Source organism: Xenopus laevis, chromosome 3L (genome assembly GCF_017654675.1).
Source record: "Xenopus laevis strain J_2021 chromosome 3L, Xenopus_laevis_v10.1, whole genome shotgun sequence".
Classification (NCBI taxonomy): Eukaryota; Metazoa; Chordata; class Amphibia; order Anura; family Pipidae; genus Xenopus; species Xenopus laevis.
In genome coordinates, this window is record NC_054375.1 from 70272573 (window position 1) to 70297984 (window position 25412).

Consider the following 25412-nt stretch of genomic DNA (forward strand, 5'->3'; position numbering starts at 1 on the left):
CAAATTTGTAGCAATTGGGACACCGCAGTGGAAGGTACCCAGCCGCAATTTTTTTCAAAAAAGGGAATACCACACCTGTACCACCATATGCAGAGCCAAGTCACCGCATCTCTGTCACTTAGTGTTGGGCCAAAGGTCCATATGACTACTGACGCATGGTCCTCCAAGCATGGTCAGGGCAGGTATGTCACCTACACTGCCCACTGGGTGAACTTGGTAATGGCTGGGAAGCAGGGAATGTGTGGCTCAACAACAACAGTGGAGTTGGTGTCACCGCCACGGATTGCACGCGGTTCTGCCAACACCTCTACTCCTCCTTCGCTCTCTACCTCGTCTTCTTCCTCTTCTTCCTCCTCTGCTGCTGGGTCCTCCTCCTCCACACCTGTGCACCCCCAGCTCCCCCTAGGCTATTCGACGTGCCAGGTACGCCGTTGTCATGCTGTCTTGGGGATGACGTGCCTGGAAAGCAGAAACCATACCGGATCTGTACTCCTGTCATCTCTGCAGTCACAGGCCGATCAGTGGCTGACCCCACACCAACTGAAGATCGGAAAAGTGGTGTGTGACAACGGAAGCAATCTGTTGGCAGCACTGAGACTGGGCAATTTAACACATGTGCCCTGCATGGCACATGTTCTGAATTTAATAGTCCAACGTTTTGTCTCGAAGTACCCAGGATTCCAGGACGTTCTCAGGCAGTCCAGGAAGGTGTCGGCCCATTTCAGATGTTCCTACACAGCCATGGCACGCCTTGCTGACATTCAGCAGCGGTACAACATGCCAGTCAGGCGTTTAATTTGCGACAGCCAGACTCGCTGGAATTCAACGCTCCTCATGTTGGAACGTCTGCTGCAACAACAAAGAGCCGTCAATGAATACCTGTTTGAACTGGGTGGTAGGACTGGATCTGCAGAGCTGGGGATTTTTTTCCCATGTTACTGGGTGCTTATGCGCGATGCCTGCAGGCTCATGCGCCCTTGTGAAGAGGTTACAAACATGGTCAGTCGCACCGAAGGCACCATCAGCGACCTAATACCCTTTGCTTTCTTCCTGGAGCGTGCCGTGCGACGAGTGACAGATGAGGCTGTAGACCAGCGTGACGAGGAGCAGGAAGCGCACGATTTCTGGTCAGAATCACCAGAATGAGCCCAGGCACCTGCTGCAACGCAGGGAGAGGTGTCAGAAGTGGAGTCAGAGGAGGAAGGTGGCTTTGTGGAGGAGGAGGACCAACAGGAGCAGGCTTCCCAGGGGGCTTGTGGTGACCTTTTGGGGACCCCTGGTCTTGTACGTGGCTGGGGGGAGGAGACCGTGGATGATGTAGTCCTTGATAACGAGGAAGCGGAGATGGATACCTCTGCATCCAACCTTGTGAGAATGGGGTCTTTCATGCTGTCATGCCTGTTGAAGGACCCCCGTATCAAGAGGCTTAAGGAGAAGGACCTGTACTGGGTCGCAACGCTACTAGACCCTCGGTACAAGCATAAAGTGGCAGAAATGTTACCAACGTACCACAAGTCCGAAAGGATGCTGCATTTACAAACCAGCCTGCAAAACATGTTGTACAATGCTTTTAAGGGTGATGTCACTTCAGGAACTCATCAACATTCCAGGGGCAGAGGTGCCAGTAATCCTGCCATGAGCGCACCTGCAAGGACAAAGCACTTTGGCCACTCTGTAACGTCAGACATGCAAAGGTTTTTCAGTCCAAGGCAGCGCCAGAACCCTTCTGGATCCACCCTCAAAGAACGCCTCGACCAGCAGGTAGCGGACTACCTGGCATTAACTGCAGATATCGACACTCTGAGGAGCGATGAACCCCTGGACTACTGGGTGCGCAGGCTTGATCTGTGGCCAGAGCTGTCACAATTTGCCAAGAACCTCTTGTCTTGCCCCGCCTCAAGTGTCCTCTCAGAAAGAACCTTCAGTGCAGCAGGAGGGATTGTAACTGAGAAGAGAACTCGCCTAGGTCACAAAAGTGTGGATTACCTGACCTTTATTAAAATGAACGAGGTGTGGATCTCGGAGGGTTACTGCACGCCGGAAGACTTGTTCTGACTCCCCATGCAGCTGTCCTTCTCTGCACGCCTCATGACTCCACACACAGCTGTCCTTTAGCGTCCTCCTCCCTCCGCCACCGTTACAAATTAGGGTGCAAACCCTACTGGTTTCATTTGAATCCAGGTAAATCCTGAGTTTTTCTGGCCTCTGTGCTTCAGTGGCTGCAACCAAAAAAATTCATATTTTCAGCATTTATATGGCATATTTTTTCTGGCCTCTGTGCTTCAGTGGCTGCGACAAAAAAAAATGAATATTTTCAGCATTTATATGGCATATTTTTCTGGCCTCTGTGCTTCAGTGGCTGCGACAAAATTTTTTTATATTTTCAGCATTTATATGGCATATTTTTTCTGGCCTCTGTGCTGCAGTGGCTGCGACAAAAAAAAAGAATATTTTCAGCATTTATATGGCATATTTTTTCTGGCCTCTGTGCTTCAGTGGCTGCGACAAAAAAAATTACTATTTTTAGCATTTATATGGCATATTTTTTCTGGCCTCTGTGCTTCAGTGGCTGCGACAAAAAAAATGACTATTTTCAGCATTTATATGGCATATTTTTTCTGGCCTCTGTGCTTCAGTGGCTGCGACCAAAAAATGACTATTTTCAGCATTTATATGGCATATTTTTTCTGGCCTCTGTGCTTCAGTGGCTGCGACCAAAAAAATGACTATTTTCAGCATTTATATGGCATATTTTTTCTGGCCTCTGTGCTTCAGTGGCTGCGACCAAAAAAATGACTATTTTCAGCATTTATATGGCATATTTTTTCTGGCCTCTGTGCTTCAGTGGCTGCGACAAAAAAAATGACTATTTTTAGCATTTATATGGCATATTTTTTCTGGCCTCTGTGCTTCAGTGGCTGCGACCAAAAAAAATTCATATTTTCAGCATTTATATGGCATATTTTTTCTGGCCTCTGTGCTTCAGTGGCTGCGACAAAAAAAATTATATTTTTAGCATTCATATGGCATGTTTTTTCTGGCCTCTGTGCTTCAGTGGCTGCGACAAAAAAAAATTATATTTTTAGCATTCATATGGCATATTTTTTCTGGCCTCTGTGCTTCAGTGGCTGCGACAAATTTTTTTTATATTTTTAGCATTCATATGGCATATTTTTTCTGGCCTCTGTGCTTCAGTGCCTGCGACAAAAAAAACATAATTTTTCAGGAAAGTACACATGCCTAATTTTTCAGGGTTCTGCAACAGTGGCAAAATCGCATCTTTTATGGTCACCGCAGGTGATCAATAAAGTAGACCAAAACTGGGCCCACACTGCAGAATCAGTGTTTTTTGGTTCACTTCACTGTACATTGAATTACCTCTGCACGTGCGCACAAGCACGGTGACTGCTAAACACACCACTACAGAAATATTGCCACCAACAGGACGAACATCCTGGAGGTGACAAGCAACTAGTAATTAAAAACTATTATTTGCTCACTTGACGGTATCATTCATGAAAGCTCTTTGCGTTTTTTTGCGTTGCAGTAAGCGACGCGTTTCGTCTTTGCGTGTGAACAGGCTGTAACCTTTACACGACTTGATTGGCATGTACAGTAGACGCCGGACGTTTTAAAGCAGTTTATTACACAGGTTTAGAAATGTAGTGTGATTTCTGCCCTTTACAGCACAAAACGCAGCGCTGTCTCAACAATGTATTTTTCAGATACATTTTGCCCTTGATCCCCCTCTGGCATGCCACTGTCCATGTCGTTGCACCCTTTAAACAACTTTAAAATCATTTTTCTGGCCAGAAATGTCTTTTTTAGCTTTTAAAATTCGCCTTCCCATTGAAGTCTATGGGGTTCGCGACGTTCGCGAACCGTTCGCATTTTTGACGCAAGTTCGCGAATATGTTCGTGAACTTTTTTTCCGACGTTCGCTACATCCCTATTAAAGAACTACTGGTGCCCATCATTGTGCTATCGCACCAGGTTACAGTTACATTACACCCTTGGCTCCACACCGTTGCGAGGGCTTACCCCTGAGAAAGAGAGCTCATCGGTGGTCTCAGCCCACCAAGGAAAGTAGCTTAAACTGCCCTAGCACAAGTCAGTTTTACTATAGCGCTACAGATATATGCTGTTGCTCATGTTTTACAATAATGCCAAACATCAAAGATATTGCATGTTAGTAAACTATTTTGAAAAAACTATAAATATGTGAATGAACAAAAACACCTACTGGGCCATCTGTGCGAATAATGACATAATAAAAGATAAATCAACAACTGTTCTCATACTCACAAAACTAGTGAAGGCTCGCAGACTTAAAGGAAAGTTTGAATGCTAGCCCCTATATGACATTGTGACCCAGTTGGCACTCTTTGCTTCACAATCCTTATCACTGGGCAGGGAGGGGGGGAACAAACAAGAAAAAAAGAAATTGCTTTAAAATTTGTAACATTAGTAAGACTATCCTACTTGTATAGGATATAATACTTGTCTAACAGGAAATATATGGATTAGTATTATACATTGGAATGATTAGTAATTGATATATTGGTATTATATAAATAAAGGTCTATAGTACGAATAATATTATATGCATGATAAATCATTTTCTCCCCCCTGGACACAAACTAGTGTGCACAAGAGCCGTGACATTGTGGCAGTGGACGTCTGGTGTGGTAAATGGATCAATGATGAGCATAGTGAGGGGATGAGGGCCTGGACTCGGGGAAGGCCAACAGATGAGATAAATGCCAAGTAACATCACTAACAGTATCATGGAGATGGCTTGATAGTGCCATCAAATTGGTCTTTCTGAAGAGCAGACCTGGTACTTCATAAAGTTCCTGCTAAAGAAGAGGCATGACAACCTTCTTCCAGGCACAGTTCGAGTGCATGCAAAATAAAGGGAAAGAGAAATAACATACCGCTTCCTCAGAAAAATGGAGTGAAATGAAAGGGAACTGTGACAAGTCTAGAGAACGTGGCCAGACTTGAAATGGAGAATTAGTGGGATTACTTATGTATTCACATGTGCTATTTTCCAGAACTGGAAAACACGAGAAGGCTGGAGGAACTGCACATGCCTGGACCTGGCAAGTAGCAGCATGTAGAGCAACACACTGATGTAGAGACCCAGACAGAGACTGTCAGAGATGTCGTGGGCCTGTCCCTGAACAACATTAAGGGGCTGTTGCATATGTACATATGACTGAGCACATCTTTGTTAATCTGCAAGACACATAATCATACGTAAGGCTATAGTTACAAGGAGATGTCCACTTCTCTGGAGACTATACGCTTTACTAATAAATATCTCATGGGACTCTTAATCTAAAGGTGAAGGTTCTGGCATTTGTTGAGGCAGCATATAGTAGAATTATCCTTCTCAGGTATAGACAGTAAAAATGGGCATCAGTCCTTCTTGAACTTGAACAATAAATGCTTTATTAACTAAATGCACATAGGAGTCTTACAATAATTATTCAGGAGGACAAAATACAATTTTTAGTCATATGCAGGTATGGGATTAGCTATCTGGAAATCTATTATCCAGAAAGCTCAAAGAGGAAAACCATCTCCTATAGATTCCAATTTAATCAAATAATTCAAATTTGTCAAAATAATTTCCTTTTGCTCTGTATTTAATGTATTTAATCAAATAATTGATCCTAACTAAGACACAACTAATCCTTATTGAAAGTAAAACAGTCCTATTAGGTTTAATTTATGTTTAAATGATTTTTTAGTAGACATGAGGTATAGAGAATTACAGAAAGATCCCTTTTCCAAAAAACCACAGGTCTCAAGGATTCTGGATAACAGGCCCCATAACTGTACTTACAGATACAGTTTCAACTGATTGTTCGCTTCTCAGGGCAGTACATCACAACATATGTGGTTTGGTGCCAAATCTGATGCTATTTAAGGAAGCTTCTGATTCAGACTTGTGTCTGGTTATCAAGGTGTATTGCTGAAGCCTAGCCTTATTTCTACTGATGGACCTCAACTGGATCTACCTACTTGTATTGTGTGAGCCACTTAAGGGTCATTATCAGCTCCGCAAGGTTCCTCTTCACTGGAACTGGTAAGCCTGACACTACCTGCCTGAAATCCATCAAACAATTAGAAATTGACCCAGAGCATGTGTGCTCCAGGTTAAATACTAGTCAACTATTGAACTACAAAGTTCATACTGTGACACAGGAAGGGGAGCTGATTTCCAACTAAGGACCCCATCTTTGATGTCTAGACTCCTAGGTGCAGGGGACACTTCAAGAGCAGCTCATCAATACCTTGCTTTGGGGGTGTGACTGCGGAAGAGGAAGTTGTGGAGGAAGTGGCTGTCTGTTTTCCCTTTTACCCCAAGGGGGGGCACCTCCAGCCTGAGGGGAGTGTCCCTGCTTACACCCTGCCTGGCACTCAACTGAATGGCACTCAGGATTTAATGCAAGCGGGCCAAGCCCTGCGTGTTTATTTGCAGAGTAACGTTTCGGGGCACGCCCCTTTGTCAGTCTCTGCAAATAAACACGCAGGGCTTGGGCCGATTGTAATTTTCTTCTTTACCCAAGTGCAATTGAGGGTGTCAAACCCTTTTTACTGAGCACCGGACTAATATACTTCGAGAGGTCAGGGTGTGCTGGTGGTCTTTTTCTTTTGAATGTTCCCCCTTGCCTATGCTTGCTGGTCCATATGTCCATGGTGCAGTGTATCCTGCCTCCAACAACATAATCCAGCAACAGGGCCACATTCTCTACCACCTATTGGTGGAGGGCAGGACGAGCACTGCACAGGAGATGACAGTCAGAAGAGGCAGACGAAGCTACATAAGAGGCAGGGCTGCACAGTGGCTGTCATCTTGCTCAACAGAATGGGATGCTGGCACCACTTTTCTGAGTAATAGTTGGTGGGGGGGTAGACAAAAAGCACAGCTGCAAATCCACCTCAGGATTAAAAAGTCCCCCAAGACTGAGCTGCCAGGTAAAGTGACCTCTTGCAGCTGGTGGCCCTCAGGAGGTAGTCTGGGTCAGCCAGTCAACCACTGCCTCTGCCTGTAGTGGTGCTATAAGTCACACACTTGTGGAGGCAAAATAATCTGTCACAGTCCTGCTTGTGCTAGGTGCTCCACTGCAACCCAATGAAATCTGCTGCTGTTGTTGCCTGCATATTGATTAATATCCCCACAATAATCATAGCTACTCATAAGAGCTACATAGTGTACATTCCTTTGCTTACAGCAGATACCCATATGCTGAAAATGACATAGAAAAGTAGACTACAGCTGTCATGGTTGTCAATTAACACTGCATTGGGAATGTTTATTTATAGCAAGTCCATATAAACATTTACATTTGGGCTTATGCTTAGGTTAACTGCAAGTGCATTTCTCTGCAGATATATCTTATAAGAGGATCGTGCTAGAAGTCTATATTACGACAGTTTGCATTACAACTGATAGCAAAAGCTACCTGAGGTTCATTCTATATCAAAAATATCTCTGAATATCTGCCCTCTTTAGACATTTTTGTGCCAAAAGGTTTATTTTAACTTGAAATATATTGCCAGAATAGATATCCACCACAACCAGTTATGTGATTCTGGCTCAGTTCTAAACAGCCACAAGTTTGGCCAAATGTACAGATAAGAGCAAATTTCTGCTAAGAAGACGTACATTACTCTGATTGACAGCTTTGTTTTGAGCCTTACCTGGACTTTGGCATCTACTGTCTGTATGAAATCATCTGCTGCCTCCCTGACCCCTGGTCTTGTCTTTTTTATAAGCACACTGCTGTTATACATGTTGTGCCTCAAAATGAGATCTCTGTAGGTGCAACTGCAGAAAACAAGTGGTCCCAATAGGGCATAGGTATCAGTCCAACTGGACACCACCAGGTGGGTTGCCAAGTGCTCACCTTCAAGTAATTTCAAGTGTTGCCAAAAAGGTATTTGTTATAAAGAAAAGTGTCGAGTCTGTGTTATTTACTTTGAAATGTAGAAATGATTTATGATGCTAAATGATATATTTGTAAGGGAAGAAAATAGTCTTATGTATAGGGGTGTTGCAAGGGCTTGTTTATATGAACTATAGTAGTGTTTCTGAAGGAAACAAACCAGTTTAACTAGTGCAGGGCAAAACTACATTATATTTTCATTACTTTAAAACACTTACATTTTTTAATGTTACTGTTCATTTAATTGGTACACAGTATCCATGCTCAGCAGGTATACCATGACTTTTTCAGTATAACTGTAATTGCTTCTCCTAACAAAGCACCAGCTGCTGGTGTCAATCAGCTGCTGCTGACCTACAGTTCCTGACTTTCCCTGTAAGACAATGAATGCCATTAGGTGCTCAGAAATATAATAAAGCAACAGCTGCAAAGCCGCATGTGACAACTTTATGATGTATGTGCTCCTCTGGAGAGAGAGAGAGCATTCTTTAGCCAGTCCCCCTGACTTGCGTCACAATCCATACAGGCCACCCATTAAAAAGGAGTTGGAATATATTAAATAGTTATGGATCACTAAATTAATCCTCACTCAGTAGCAGATTTATAGGGATATATAAACCAAACTTTACTAAAGTTTTGCTGAAATACAAGTTGTAGAATTCAGCATATTTGTAAAAGTGAAGAATAGAATATGGCTCTCTATTTATTGTCACCACTTATGATTATCATTCACCACAACACTCCGTTTCGATTCTCTAATGTTACGGCAGCCTTCACCCAGAATTGTCAAACCGCCCACTATTTTTTCAGGAGTTACCAGATTTTGGGATTCATAACCCGGTCTCCTGTAACTGTTAACCATCCCCCTTGATTTTCCATGATTTGTGGGCAAAATCCAATGTGCACACAGACATCGGACAGAACATTTTAGTGACATCAGCGGAACGATGAGCACATGCGCTGCGCAGATCCTATGGATTCCGAAAAAGTTTTGCTTATGTGTGTGATGTCACTTACACTAATGTTACTGCCAGGCCAGAAAAAAATGATGCTGGCTTATGTCACATATCCCCCAGATTCCAATTTTAAAAGTTGACAATTATGCTTCACATGTGTTCTTCCTTATTCAACTACTATCCCTAACTCCAGAATGGCCAAACCACTTCCTCCTGTAGATCTAAAAAATAAGTATGGTGGGCTGTACAGTCGAAGAAAGCAAAAAATATGTCTTACTCCCTTGTCGGTACTCTGTGTTGCACCATGCTTAACTGCAAACAACAAAATAGAAATAAAAGCACCAGCAGATAAACGGCAAAAACGTTTATTCAGAGTAGTGGTTGCACAACATCTCTGTGGTCTCATTGCCACTTATACTGATTCCTATTATACTGATCTCCCTAATCAGTGACCTGATGTCTCTGTCTCAACTGTAACTTTAATTGTCATGTATCAACTAGAGTATATTCAATATAATTTTAAACTACATTTGATTTTTTTCCTCTACTATTTGCTCAATAATGATTGTTTAAATTCTTAACCGTGGGGGTCATTTACTATGGCCACAGACGCAAGGGCAAGAGCACAAAAGCACACTTATTATTTCTCATTTAAAAAGCATTTGCATTTAGGTCTAGCTGTGCACTGCACCTTGCTGAAGATTAAAATCTGGCAAGTGCAGAGCGCAATTCCTGAAAGCACAAGGTTGCAGCCTGCATCCATAAGTGTTTCCAACTCATGCATCTGAATAAAACACAAGTTAGGTGATGGGTAGAGTGTATGAGTGGAGATGCCCATACAGAAAGTATTCATGGGTTGAACATGGGTCTCTAATGTACATTTTGGGGCACAGTGAGCTGCAGCAATTCTACCTGCAGCGCAGGGTGCAAAATTCGAAAAAAATGCCTGATGTCACTTATTTTTTGCACCATGTCATGCAAGTAGTAATTAACCCCTGGCGTGTTTATGCTCTCAGAGGACATACCTACTTGTGAGTAGTATAGCATTGAATTCTGCTCTGTTTAGTTTTACATTGATGTATCAGACCATTTTAAATATACACATTTAATAAACGTTAAAGATTAAAGGGTAGCTTTTACCCTTACTTTATTGCACTGTTAGGCGGTATGCACTGACACATTTCTCACAAGCATTATGAGATCACCAGCTGTACAAAACTGGAAACCTTAGTCTGTAAACAAAAACCCATAGACTGTAAAAAAATCTGTGCAGGACTTTGCTTCTCACGGGGGAAGGGATTCCACTCCTCAACAAGGGTCTGCTGAAAGTTGAACCGTGTTTGCAGCCACTGCATATAAAATGTAATGCTGAAATGCATTCATGCTTACATCTTGTGACCCAGTTTCCAGTTACAAAACTGATTTATTTAACCACCTAAGCAGGGAGCATAAAATGTCTGGTTAGGCTAGTCATAACCCTACTGTATATTAACTATTTCAGTTACAGCTCTTCACTATTTTGGGGAGAATATTTAATAAGGTTTCTGTCCATTACAGAGCTTTTTAAAGCGGGCACAGTTTGCTCTATTGAAAACTGCAAACACGGAGCTGGCAGACTTACTATATACTGACACCCAGCATATTGTATAAGGTTTATCATTTCCTCTTCTTCATCTCTACTGATGGACTTGAGTAAAAATTTCATTAGAGCAGTATGATCAGTGTCCCAAGTAAAGTTCCTGCTGTGCCTGTTCGTCTGTTGCCTTTCCGTTAAGCTTCAGAGGTCCTGTTACATTTTTCACTTAGGATTGCTTGGATACATTTTGGCTTTCCAGAGCCTTTTCTATAACACAGACTCTCTTAATTCTCTATTCATTTTCTGTTAATTTTACTAAATGTTGTATTTAGTGCAATAAATATTTTCTTTTATTAAACAGTTTATTCCTTACCAGTGCAAAGCTGAACTAAAATTATTTTATTTTCCCCCTTGTATATAGACTTCACTAGTGATGGACGAATTTGCGCCGTTTCGCTTCGGCGAAAAGTTTGCGAATTCCCTGCGAAATTCACGAAACGGCGAAAAATTCGTCTCATTTTTTGATGCCGGCATCTGTTTTTTTCACATCGGCGCACATTCGGCAGAGATTTTTTGCGGCTGTTTTGCGAATTTATTCACCAGCGGCGAATCGCGCAAATTCGCCGCAAATTCGCCCCATGCGAATAAATTCGCCCATCACTAGACTTCACAGCTGCACAGGAGAAAAAGCCCCCAAATTCCACTTTTTTGGGTAATCTATGATTATTGAACACATTATTGAACAGACTTCACAGCTGCACAGGAGAAAAAGCCCCCAAATTCCACTTTTTTGGGTAATCTATGAATATTGAACATATTTTTTTCCAAATATAGTCTATGCTGCCTGACAGATCTAACAAAATTAATTCCACCTTTTATAAAAGGTAATTAAATTAGTCTGCCAAGATCTGTTACAAATAAAACCATGCTGACACAAACTAATGATTTGCAATGAAGTAAAGTATCTTAATCTTAATACCCCTTCAAACAGCTTTCCTACCACTGACGCCAGACTAACCAGCCTATAATTTTGAGGCTGAGAATGGGATCCCTTTTTGAATAACATTTCTTCTTCCTTTTAAAAATCCTGGATCACCTGTAAACATTATACTAAATCTTGAGAGTCAGGGAACCAATCCCTGATATAAATGCTCACCCAGGATACTGTATGTCCCAATGGAATTATGGGAAATAATGGGAAACAAAGACCAGTTCCAAAAATATCTTTGTTAACATTATAGTTAAAGATCATTTTGAGGCAATCAACCCCTTTTCACAATCCTTGCATCTAGCTTTAATGATTTATACCAACACACTTTATGCTTTTGTGTACCAACACACAAAAGCATAAAGTGCACCTTTATACTGCAGCTATCAACATTTTTTACAAAATACAGATGATCACAGCCATCCTTTAATGACTTGTGCCTCACACAAACATAGAGCACACAGATATACTGCAGCTATCAACATTTTAATAGGATAAAAGTATAGATACTAATACTTTTACCAAATAAAGCCACTCATGATTTCCTATAAGTAAAACTATACCCCCAAAATAAACACTTAAGCAACAGATAGTTTATATCATTAAGTGGCAGATTAAAGCAATCTTACCAAACTGGAATATATATTTAAGTAAATATTGTCCTTTTACATCTCTTGCCTTGAGCCACCATTTCATGATGGTCTGTGTGCTGCCTCAGAGATCACCTGACCAGAAATACTGCAGCTCTAACTGTAACAGAAAGAAGTGTGGAAGCAAAAGACAGAACTCTGTCTGTTAATTGGCTCATGTGACCTAACAAGTATGGTTTGTTGGTATGTTTGTGAGCACAGTGAATCTTATGATCCCAGGGGATGGCCCTTATTTTTTAAAATGACAATTTTCTATTTATGATTACCCAATGGCACAGACTACTAGAAAAGTATATTATTATGAAAATGGTTTGTTTACATGAAGCAGGGTTTTACACATGAGCTGTTTTATGCAATATATTTTTATACATTGTTTGGGGGGTATAGTTTTCCTTTAATTAAACATATAGGAATGAAACGTAAGCTGATTGTACTGAATGCTGAGTTGGAGGATAGTTTATAAAACCAACAAGATTTTTTGAGAACAATTCAGAGGTCCGACACCAGGTATATTCAAAATTAAGTCTGACTCCATTCCACTCTGGGATCCCTGTGACCTTGGTCAAGAAACTTTATCCCACTCTGCCTCATACACCAAAATAAAACTTATGCTCTATAGGTCAGGGTATTGATATGCCTCAAAATATATCAGTATAGCACTGCATGCAGTACCCCTGATACCACCAAAAAGAGGTAGAGAAGATACATGCAATTTATAATCCAGTTTAATTCTATTTACAAAAAAGATTCCAATTTAACTTTCTCCCACTACCTGCATCTTTATGTGGCTCAGGATTGCTGACCACATGCTAGACAACTGAGCTACAAAACCTGTCCATAGGTGGGAATAGATGGGTAATGCTTTTTGGAGGGGTGGTGTTTTTATTGGGGTTGTTTTTTATCTTGTGGGAAAAAAGTTCTCCAGCTGACAATAAAAACTCTAGTCATTTAGAGCTCAGAACAAAATGCACCCTATTGTAGATGTACTGCTTCCCCTCAGAAAGATATTAAAAAAAAACAATTTTTATTATTTTTATATAAAAATATAAAAAAAATATATTTTTATTTATTATTAATTATTGTTGTGTAGATTTTTGGCCTCAAATATTATATATATATATATATATATGTCTAATAAAAGGGCAGCCAAGTTTGGGAGTTTTACTTTGAAAGCAGCTAGTAAGTTGCAGGTAAAACGTATTCGTCTCTTTTATAAAATGTATAATTAAACCATAGAATTCTTAATGAATCAGATGAAAATTGAGCATAGGACTGGCCAGATATGGGATGACTTTGACGTAGTTGGCCAGCTTAAATATATTGCAATATATGGACAAACAATCCCTGTTTTGTTTAAAGGGTAAGGCATTTTTTAGTAGCAGTATGCACAAAATGTCTCTGTCTTAAATCTATTGATAATGGGTTGAGTGCAGAGGAATCTTGTATTTGTCTATATATATATATATATATGGACCCATATGATTAATGTGCCCCTATGGCTTTAATTCCCTACATTTCCTGATCTCCCTAGTTGGTGGGCAGATGTAACTAGTTGTAATTTGCATAGTTATATTATTGGCCAGGAGTCGCTGTGACCACATCCTGTCACACTTTGGGATAGTGAGTGAGAAGGGGTGGATCTTCCTATTTGGCTGCTGGATGCTGATCCAGCTGGGCCTACCTAGGGGGGCCTGCGTACAGCAAGGCCCAGAAAAGCCATGTGCTCTAGAGGGACCAGTACCTCTAGAGAGATAAGTTGAAGAGCAGGGACCCCTTGAATGAGGCTAGTGAGTGGCAGGAATATAATTGTAATAGACTCTCTAGGAGAGTAAGGCAGAGAAGTAAGAGAGAAAGAGTAGCTTTGTGCTCAATCAAGGAGGTGTAGAAGGGAGTAGCTTCCCAGGCTGGAAGATTTCCCTACAGTGAAGGGACCACAGTGGATAGGGTGTAAGGATTTAGGTTCTCCTCTCTGACCACTCTGCTGGGTGGGATCCAGACCACGTGTGAGGTATTTCTGCCTGGAGTTGTGCTGTACTGCCTTCCCTACATCCTCAGGAAAATGCATCGGCCTCTAACTCTGAAGCTTTGTGTGAGTTGTGTGCCTATATATATTCTGTCTCTACCACTGAACTCTTTGTGAGCCTACCAGCTCTGTGTGAGCTGTGTGCCTATATATATATATATATATATATATATATATATATATATATATATATATATATATATATATATTCTGTCTCTTCCTCTGAGCTCTTTGTGTGCCTGCCAGCTTGAGTTTGAGCTGTGTGCCTATATATATATATATTTTTTTTTTTTATTTATTTTTTTATTATTATTATTTTTTTTTTAAACATAGTCAAATGATTATCTAGAATCACATGAAAATGCCTTAAAGCAAAAGGGCCAGACTTTTGGGTTCAAGATTTGCTTTTATCATGCAGAAAATAAATAATCAAGTTGGGTGTTAAGTGCAGTATATGGCTCCCTTGCGTAAGAACACTCGCTGACTTAAGCCCCATTTTTTGCACCTGTAGATGTGCTTGGCAACTGTAATATGCTCTTTGCAAACCAGTGTTTGCATTTTGAAATAATGTCTTGTGCTGCTGACATCTGTGTTTTGTACAGAAAATCATTCATGCGCACACACACACACACAGCCACAGGAGATGCCATGAATCTTCTAGTCAGTTCTCAGGACTCAGTATTCTCTGTGATATTTCTTTTAAAAAAAGTCACCAAAATAAAACACCAAATTCCTATCATGTGCCAAGAGCCTTAAAGGGGAAGTTTACGTTCTGAATGATTCAGACTATTAAAAGAAACATTTCAGTGAGTGCTCGTTCATATTTATGGTGGATTTTTTATTATACTGCTTTTTTTTTTTGCCTTTCTCCAGCCTAAATTTTTAAATGCTTGCTGGTTTCTTCAGAACAACATTCATATTTATATTTGTATAAACGACAGAGCCATCATCAGAAATCTTTAATTCTATAGATTTTTTTTATTATTTGTAATGAACACAAGTGTGTAGTACCAAAATTTGTTCTCAATACCCCTTGCGTGTGCTACACAAATGATCAACTAGCACTTAGGTAGGTATTGCTAGGACAAAAGGTTGACCTTGATGGGTGTTTTCTTTTTCAACAACCGCTACTATGATACAGACATCCAGATGGGCTAAATGGAAAATGCCTTGTTGCCAAAGGTTAGGGGGCCCAATTATCTTACTATGGGGTCCAATAACTAGTCATTCCACTGCTGAAAAATTCATGTAGGAGATGGCTTATACAATTCAGTAATCAGACCCCTATATGTACTTATATAATTAGTTGTTAATATAAATTGTTAAAATAATTACTCAATCTGCTAATAAGCCAGTTCATGGGGAGGGTCATGGGAATTTACTTTAAGTTTTTTAATTTACTAACCATGGAGTTTAGGTAAGTTACCTGAATTTTTACACTACTTTAAAACGTAAGTTATGTAAGTTACCTAATGATACCTGTTGTCCGTCTCTTGGGTCCAAACTTGACTGGGCCTGAGAATAATCCCTCCTGTACCCCCCTGATGGCAGCCCTGATAAGGGACCATAAATCCATGATGTTGACATGTCCAAATGTCTTTCTATTTCTATCAGCATTTCCTTGTTCTTGTCTACACACTATAAACTAGATTACCCCCCCGCTAAAGGATGAAAAACCTTGCAAGCCAACTGGCTTTGATTTTAGGATTATTGTTTAATTGGGCAGAGTGGCTAGCTCTCCCTTATTATGATCAGTTCTAAGTTTAATACGACTAAGGATATTAAGGGAACAGTAACATCCACCAATTGCTACACAGCAGCTTGTTTATATAAACTATAGTAGTGTTTCTGATGCAAACAGATAATTTTAACCAGAACAGGGCAACACTAAATTATATTTTCATTACTTTAAAACACTTTCATTTTTGGTGTTACTGTTGCTTTAATGTTAACTGTTCTCTTTATCTCTATTACATTGTGGGAGCTGATCTTACTAATAGGTGATCAGTCAACTTTCCAATGTATTTTGAAATCTCAGGTCTAGCAGTTCCAGACTCGAATTTTTGGAAAGGAGACCTTTGCAGTTTGTGCAATCTCCATTCAAAATAAATCATCGAATTCAAATTTATGTGAAAGCATATGTTGGCAGACGTTACAAATGTGTTTTTTTAACCAGTTTCCAAAGGCTGTCACTTCTCAACGTATTTATATGTGATCAATTATAGGTAAGTTTGTTAAATCTATGATAGAAGAATTTATTTGCATGAATACTTCTCAGAGGGGGCTAATTTATCAAAGATTTAACTAGCTAATGCAGAAGGATTCCCAGCAGTTTGATCTGATTTTGCATTTCTCAAAACTTTTCTGAAAATAAGAAACTGACACGTTTATGAAAGCTGTCAAGAGTCAGAATGTGTTTCCCTGGTTCAGCAGTCACATACTGTATATTTCATATGGGCTATTAGTATGCAGTGCAATTCAATACAACATTGGTTCTACAAACGTGTTTCATTTCTGTGTCTAGATACACTCAATACACCTACAGTATATTGAACAGTCAGTGACGACTACTCAAGATGATGTTTAATCACCTGCAAGAGAAAAAGGGTGAGTTCCCAGTGGAGGGAGGGGTCATAGACTCTGAGGGGTACCCATAGAGTATTAGTTGATAGCCTCAGCCCATTCTCCCCATACCTTGTCATATTTTTGGGGACACCCCCTTGCAGTGTAGGTGAGAAGAGAGAGGGAGAGTTGAGCCAGCTGGTAAGTGTCGTGTGAGAACATGCCAACCATTGAAGGAGGATACATTTCTTAGCATAGAACAATAAGGTTTGGAAAATAATACATATTGGAGATTCAAAGACAATTTCATTCACAATGCCAATTCGGAATATCTGGTTCTTTGGAATTGCTGCCGAAAGGTATGTTGGAGTTGCAAATATGAGAACCAAGGAAGCAACTCTCTGTTTTTTGTGTGCCTGATCTGGTCTCTAGGTGACAGTGTCCCTGCATTAGTGACATCTTCCAATGTACCCAACGTATGTGTAGATGCAAGTTACCCTGAAGTGTCAAACCCAGTGATAAGATTGAAGGCTTCAGTTTGTATAAATTCAATATCAGTTGTCATGCTTTGTAAGGTGTCAATGATCGGGTGATCAGTTAGAATATCTGAATGGAATGGGATATATTTTGGTAACTTCACTGAACTGGCCAAGGTTGCCTGTAGGGGAAAGTTGAAGTTGGCGGGATTGGGACAGAACCGCTATTGGACTTGGTCAACCTGTGCGGCTAGAAAGTAAAATGCCAGTGTGGAAGATCTAGGCCACGTACTTAGAGAGGTAAAAAAATACCCTTGGAATACAAACTGGTCTGTTGTGGAAGATATACCGAAATTTGGGGAGAAATATCATCTTTAGCAAATTAATTCTTTCCCAGATGGATAAGGAGCTGACAATTATTTTAGACCATCAGACCAAAATAGCCTATTAAAGGAGAATGAAAGGTAAAATTAAAGGCATGGTTCACCTTTAAATGAAATTGAATTATTTGCCTTCTTTTTCTGACTCTTTACAGCTTTCAAATGGGGGTTACTGACCCAATCTAAAAACCTAATGCTCTGTCCAGCCACTAATTTATTGCTATTACTATTTTGTATTACTAAACTTTCTATTTATGCCCTCTCCTATTCATATTCCAGCTTCTTATTAAAATCAATGCATGGTTGCTAGCGACCTGATTGCTAAAACTGCAAACTGGGGAGCAGCTGAATAAAAATCTAAATAACTCAAAAACCACAGATAATAAAACATAAAAACCAAATTGCAAATTGTCTCGGAATATCACTCTCTACATCATACTAAAAGTTAACCCAAAAGTGAACAACCCCTTTAATGGAGGGGGTGCCAAGTTGTTAAGTGCCCTGTAGTGATTCCAGATCCAGTAGGTTACTCCTTACCCCAACTCCTCTTCTTCAAAACAATGCACCAGCCTTGGGGTAGTGTCCCAGGCATAAATTGTATTGCGCTGAGCAAGCACATAGCAGTACAGACTGCAGGGAAGAATAATATAATCCCCCTTTCAATTGCCCAATAAAAGACTCAGAGGCTAACTTATTATCATGTTTTTTCAATGATCTTTGCACACTTGTAAACGCATATTTTTATAACCGACTTAACCCTTTATTATATAATCCTTTTCAGACCAAACCAAAAACACTGAAGGATCAAAAACTTTTCGCTGTGACAATCTCTTTGCAAACAGTGAAACTAGTAATTCGTTATCAGTGTAACATAATGTGCATCCACAGTGCTGAGGACACTACAGTCGATGAAGCTCTTTGAGTGGGTGAGAGGCTTTACCTGCTTAGGTGAAGGGTAAGTGAGTGGGATGCTGCTGTCCCGCGCCCGGCCAGAGGATTTGCGCAAGTGATGACATGAGGCGAGCTGAAGCACGGGGGGAAGAAAGGTAAGGCTGCTGTCTCTCTACCTGAGGTCCTGTTGCGCCTCACTAGGCGCTGTGCCACTTCAGAGAACTCAGGGCCAGAACTAGGGGTAGGCAGAAATGGCATGTGCCTAGGGTACAACAATGGGGCACTAGGCATGTACCTCTTCTTCCTGCCTAACCATAGTTATGGCCTACTGTAAATAGAAGAAGGGGAAATTCAAAGTGCAACTTGATAAGAAGCAAGGGTCCTGCCTTTGGACACATTTTAGTTTTGGCCAGGCACTGTCAAAACTTATTCACTGATATCTGTACTGAGCATAATACTAGCTTCCATAGGTGCAGGGGGTGCCTAGGACCACCAAACAATATACTGCATGACACTCAGGTATATTTTTTTTGATGAGGAGCACTGGCCAGGTGTAGAATTAAGCCACTAGAATTACTAGGGGGTGCTTGATAACTTGGCACGCACAGACATTATACATAACAATAAATTAAATTTTTGTGTTTATATGTATGTATAACTTTATTTATAAAGTGCTGTAAGGAGACGCAGCACTGTATAATAGTACAATACAGAAAGGTACACACAGGGAGGACAAGTAATATATACAATAAATACAATAATTTCAATATCCTGAAAATTATATTCTTATAAACGGTGCTTAGTTAATTTCTGTCACATGACTCACTGAAAATTATGTGTATTATAATAAAGTACGAGGATATTAGATGTCACCTCTGAGTTTTGTGACCTTTATAAAAACACTTGGCCTTTGTCCTTGTGTAAGAGAGATAGTAGGAAGGAGGTCCCTGCCCTATAGAGCTTACAGTCTATGACCAATAAGAAAATGTGCAAATTGGGACATTGTTTTAAAAAGAATTATCAATTTCTTACAATATAGGATCAAAATCTAGATTTTTTTGTCTTATTTCAGTGAACAAATTTGTCTTTACATAGAGAAACTGAAATCCCAGATGGATTGCAGGGAGCTTCAGGTTTAGTCTTGGCAAAGAAAGACCACTTAGCCGCAAGGAAGATGCTGGGTGCATAGAATCAATGGCACATGTATAGTCCTGGGCCCAGGTGAAGGAGCCTGCTGCACCGGAAAGGAAGTACCAAAATAAAGCATGACCCCATAGGCTGGGAGGACTCTAACTGAAGGAAAAGTAAAGGGGATGGTAGTCCTGTGAGGTGTTTACTTCAAAAACAGATATGTTCAAAATTACAACGGTGGATGAAACACAATTGGTGAGTAAGCTGAAGAGTTATTGTGAACGTATTACTATATTTTATATAGCATTAAAAAAGTTGCAGTGTTTTATAGACATAATGTCTCATTCTCATCTGTCCTAGCCCCATAGGAGCTAACAATCTAAGTTTGTATCATACACTGCTCGTCTTTTTTCTAAGGAACCAATTAATCTGTGTATATATTTCTGGAGTGTGGACATGGAGGACATAAAAGCTCTTTCCAGTGACTGAAACTGAACTATAAACACAGCGCTGCAATACTAAATACTGCACCACTGTTATTCTTATGCATACACTGTATTTTAACTGTTTTATTGACAATTAGTGGGTGGGACAATGCATACTGTATTTAATGTGCATATGGATATGTTATGTACAGATTTTTATATTTGAAATTCTTTATTTTCCAACAAACATTTAATAGTCTGGCTTTCTTTGGGAAAATGTTAATGCACTAACTTTTGACACGGGAATTCTAATTTAGATTGAAAGCATAAATAATCAAATACTGAACAGGCCAGGGTTTAACGCTTATTTAATTTATAACAAAAAAACAACCGCAAAAATGAACACAGCCATTTATTGGAAGCAAAACCAGCCTATTGGGTTTATTTAATGTTTAAATGAATTTCTAGTAGACTTAAGGCATGACCCAAATTACGGAAAGATTCATTATCCGGAAAATCCCAGGTCCCGAGCATTCTGGATAACAGGTCCCATACCTGTAATTTCCACACAATAATACTTTTAATTTTTAATATTCTGTTTGTGTTTTAATAATGTGTGTGTGTGTTTTAATAAGATATATATGTGTGTGTACAGGTATGGGATCCGTTATATGGAAACCAATTATCCAGAAAGCTCCGAATTACAGAAAGGCCATTTCCCATAATCAAAATTTTTATTTTCTCTGTAATAATAAACCAGTACCTTGTACTTGATCCATCTTTATTGGAAGCAAAACCAGCCTATTGGATTTATTTAATGTTTACCTGATTTTCTAGTAGACGTAAGGTATAAAGATCCAAATTACGGAAAGATCCGTTATCCAGAAACCCCCAGGTCCTGAGCATTCTGGATAACAGGTCCCATACCTGTATTAATAAGATATATATGTGTGTGTATTTATTTTTGCTGTTAAATAAAATTGATGAGTCTATAAATACCCCTTACTTATTTTTTTGCATGTCCCTTTAAGAGGGACTTGCCTTTCCTGAAACGTGATACCCTTCTAGTAAAGCATAGGACACAGAAAAAAAAATCACACTACAGTCAAATCTGCCTTGCTTTGCCGACTGACCCCAAGGATTTACTTCCACGGAAGAAGGTAATTCAGTTGTCTGTGGTTGTATAAAATTATATGCACACTGTGTGCCTTTAAAACTCATGGTAAGCAACAGAGGATTTTCCAGTAGTTTAATACAATAACATCTATAATTTAGTAATATACTAATCTAAAAAAGGCAGCATGCAAAATGAGTAGCCTAGTTCTACAGAGACACAGATTTTTTTCCTGCCTGAAACAAATCTTTCTGTTTGGCATAATATAACTTTGTGTAAATACTTAGAATGCATCAGTCCTTTGTGTTTTAATATGTGTTTGCTCAATTACCTAACATCCGTTTGGATTTCTAAAAATCACTGTACAGAAGCCATAGATGCACAGCATGTATTTTACTGGCAGTTTTATTATTCATTTTTAAATTGCCCACATTACTGCATTACAACTAGACTGGGGAATAGCATACAAGAAGGGAATAATATCCCTTCAAAAATATAACTTTTCCCCCCAGAGATTATAATCTAATGTAATTTATGTAAATCTGAATGTTCTTTATGTTTTACTAGATTTAGATCAGACATATTTGAACTTGAGAGGGATGGGAACATGAAACATGAGAATATGATCTGGGTAGTACCATGGCAGACCCACACATGCTGTAATTTACGGTTTAGTGACGCTTGTACTGTCAGGCACTTGAGGCACTGGAACAGCTTTCACTGCTTCTACCTGTGTTGCTGGGTTTCCCTCTCTGTATGACACAACAACCTAGAAAAGGTTCAGGATTTTAAATGTAACTACTGTATATAATGCTCTACTACATTAAGGAAAATTTCAAGGCAAAGTTGAATGAACTAACTCATTAAAGCATGTTACTGCTAACCATGCAGGTTTGTCTGGCACTGATGTTTTTAAAAATGTATTATTTGTTTTACTTTCTTTTTTAGTGTATGTCGTTGGCCACACATCTCCTTTTAAGTAACCTCATCTAAAAGTGTATGGTTGTGTGTGTGGAGCAGCTTTGAGTATCTAAAAACCCAATAGGTCATCCAGCAAAGGTAAGAGAAGCCTTGGACAGTTTGAAATCTCAAGCTTTACCCCAAAAGCTCTTATACAAGCATACCTTGTGTTCTCTGCCAGCCAGCGCCATAGTCAGATGTTACTGGGCCCCCAGAGCCATGTCATTTTAGGGTTCCCAAAAAGTTGAGCTATTTTACCAATATAAAGGTACTTAGAAATTACTTATCAATTAGGGTTCCAGTAGGGTTTTTTACACTGCCAGGGGTCTGTTCATGTATAGTCACATCCAAACTGTATAGATATGAAATGTTTGTTTCTCTGCTATAGAAAAATAGAAACTATAGAGACAAGTACTCTCACTAGTGAGACGTGATACCTTTTAAAAGTTACATATGCAAGTAGCTAAGTAGGTTTACAGTATGTTGTGTTTACCTATTCTGTAAAAAAATACTGACCTCCCTATATTGTTATATTTTGCTTTTAAGAACATTGGCATCAAGCAGAATTTTTACAGGCCAGGTTGGCAAAATACTGGCCAGGTAGCATATATGGGTGAAAAAGTGGGAGTTTGTATGAATAACAGAGCACAAAAAAATCAGTTTTTTTCTCTTCGTGTCTTCACTTGCCTAAGGCCTTTGGTGAAAATGTGTTACTGCTTGCTGAATGCGCTCCTTAGAACATGATAACAAGAAAGTTGATTATTTGGAGAATACACTGTATATCAGTAAGAGTTAGGGTGCAGCTTGTAATTTTTTTAGCCATTTAAGACACAAATCTCTTCTTTGGCTGTACAACAATGAAAATTTACATTTTTAAGATTTTTTTTAATTAAGGAAAACATTTCCAATATATTTAATGTTTACAGGGAAAATTTTCTGATTTGTTTCTCAGTTTATTGGTAAAGAGACTAAACGTATACCTGCTCAATTCATTAGGGCATTAGTAATGACACTGTTGTATTATCTCTGGGATACAGGACTGGAATCGGGGGTTCAACGTCAAGGGCCTGGGGGCCCCCCATGCAGAAAATGTCTGTGCCCTCTCTGCCCTATGTAGTTTTGTGTGAGGGCTGGGGGGGGGGAAGTTGTGAGGGGCCCTCAATTTTGTTCCTTTTCCTGGTCACACATGACCCACCACCCACACATAACTGCAGATAACTACTGAGAATTCAGAAACCCCATCAGACCCATTGTACCCCTGGGTCTGCTTATTCTGTAGCTGCAACACTGGCTGGAACTATGGGTAGGCAGAAGAGGCATGTGCCTAGGGTACAGTGGTAGGGGGTTCGCTGGGCATTTACCTCTTTTATATACCTTACCATCTATAAATCCAGGAATTGTTGTGCAAGTTGCATCATGGGGGGATGGGTATTCAGGCAATCAAAGTGGGCTTTTGCCTTGGCAGCCGCAACTGCTGGAAAGACAAAGAGGTGTGTCAGATAGTTCCGGTTATACTAATAGGTATTACTAATGACCTCCTAGAAACTGTCAGTAGCTGCACGTCATTGCAATTAGCATTGTAAAAAGTCTATGAGTAATATGCGCTCATACCTTTTAGCACTGTGGCATGCAAAATAACACCAGAAAAATGTTTTGTGCAATTTTACAGTGGGTCATTGGAATATAAATTTATATAATTTACAATTTGGTCATTTGGAACCAAAGTGAAAATTATACCCTTATAAACAGTGTGCTTCTAAGTCATTATAAACGTGCCGTTTATAATTTATGGTGATTTCTTCTAGAAGTTTCTCCCCTTGCACGCTGCCTGTCACTTGTCTAAAAGCCTAACATAAGTAATTATTATTATGTAAAAAGCACTGGAAAAGCATACCCTATGCCGCATTTGTACCAGTGAAAGAGAGAAAGCTTTTGACTGAGCTACATATAACTGCAGATTATAATGAATAATGTACCCCCTGCTAAAATTTATAAAGAAATTAAAATTCACCTCAAAGTTACGTGACCTATATAAAAGCACTTGTAAATTAAATTTGGGGGTACATTATTTACTATATGAATACACATCCATACACATGTAAACATGAAATAAGTAAAGCATATCTACGATGCATAAATTCAAATTCCTGAAAATCTTGATAACTACAGAGAGTAAAATCCCTAAATATGTCAACAAAATCTGACAAACTAGCCCTTGGTTTTAAATAAAAAATAAAAATAAATGCATTATAATGTAATTACTGAGAAAGGGGCTGGTCAGGCTACCAGTTTGCCTTTAGAATAAAAGTGCTGATTTAAAATTCTTTTACTTTACATATCTTTTTCATATTGTATAAATATTGTATTTGTAACACATGGTTTTTTTTTTCATTTGAAACACAATATGTAAAACAAAAATAGGGAGCCCTCATAATGTTTGCTGTAGTGCTTTTCTTCTGACTCAGCAAGTGCGTAACTCTTTCATCCCAGCCTCCTCCTATTCTGCCTGTCTTTGAAGACTGATTGCAGAAGAAAGTCTGGAATGTTCTAGAGCAGTGGTCCCCAACCAGTAGCTCGTGAGCAACATGTTGCTCTCCAACCCCTTGAATGTTGCTCCCAGTGGCCTCAAAGCAGGTGCTTATTTTCGAATTCCAAGCTTGGAGGCAAGTTTTGGTTGTATAAAAACCAAGTGCACTGTCAAACAGAGCCTCAATGTAGGTTGGCAATCCACATAGGGCTACCAAATGGCCAATCACAGCACTTATTTGGCACCCCAAGAACATTTTTCATACTAGTGTTGCTCCCCAACTCCTTTTACTTCTGAATGTTGCTCACGGGTCCATAAGGTTGGGGATCCCTGTTCTAGAGAAAAGAAATTGGGAGGAGTCAGGAGTCAACACCTTCTATCTCTAGGCCAAAGCATAAACATGTCCATTTATTAATGAATTATGTGCTGAACATGTAGCTTGTCAGAGAAATTACGTAGTTATTATTCAAGTAGTCAAAAATAATTATTATTTTTGAGTGCATTAAAAAGAGTACATTTAAATTTTTTGTTCAAAAACAACAAAGCTGGAATACACACAGTATCATATTGCATAATTTTGCAAAAGTCTTTAATTATAAAAACATGTGTTAGTTTAATGTTTTGTTCTGCAGATTTACAGTATGGAATTTAAAATATTCCATCAACCAGGCAATGTTTGAAATGACAGACTGGAAGCAGGCCCAAATTTGTGGCAAGGCCACAAAGGCCCAAGCCTTGGGCGGCAAAATTTTAGGGCGGCATGCCGCCCAGCCGCATCTATTATACTCACTG

The 25412-nt window shown here is 39.6% G+C and overlaps 1 protein-coding gene across 1 annotated transcript in view; it reads left to right on the forward strand.

Moving 5' to 3' along the window:
- Positions 1-21123: 21123 nt before the first annotated feature.
- The window catches only part of slc38a4.L (solute carrier family 38 member 4 L homeolog), a 44272-nt gene continuing 39983 nt past the window's right edge, over positions 21124-25412 (forward strand). Inside the window, exons 1-2 of the mRNA XM_018252513.2 lie at positions 21124-21179; positions 22082-22192. The gene's annotated coding sequence lies outside the window, so the exon portion shown is untranslated. The remainder of the gene's footprint in view (positions 21180-22081; positions 22193-25412) is intronic.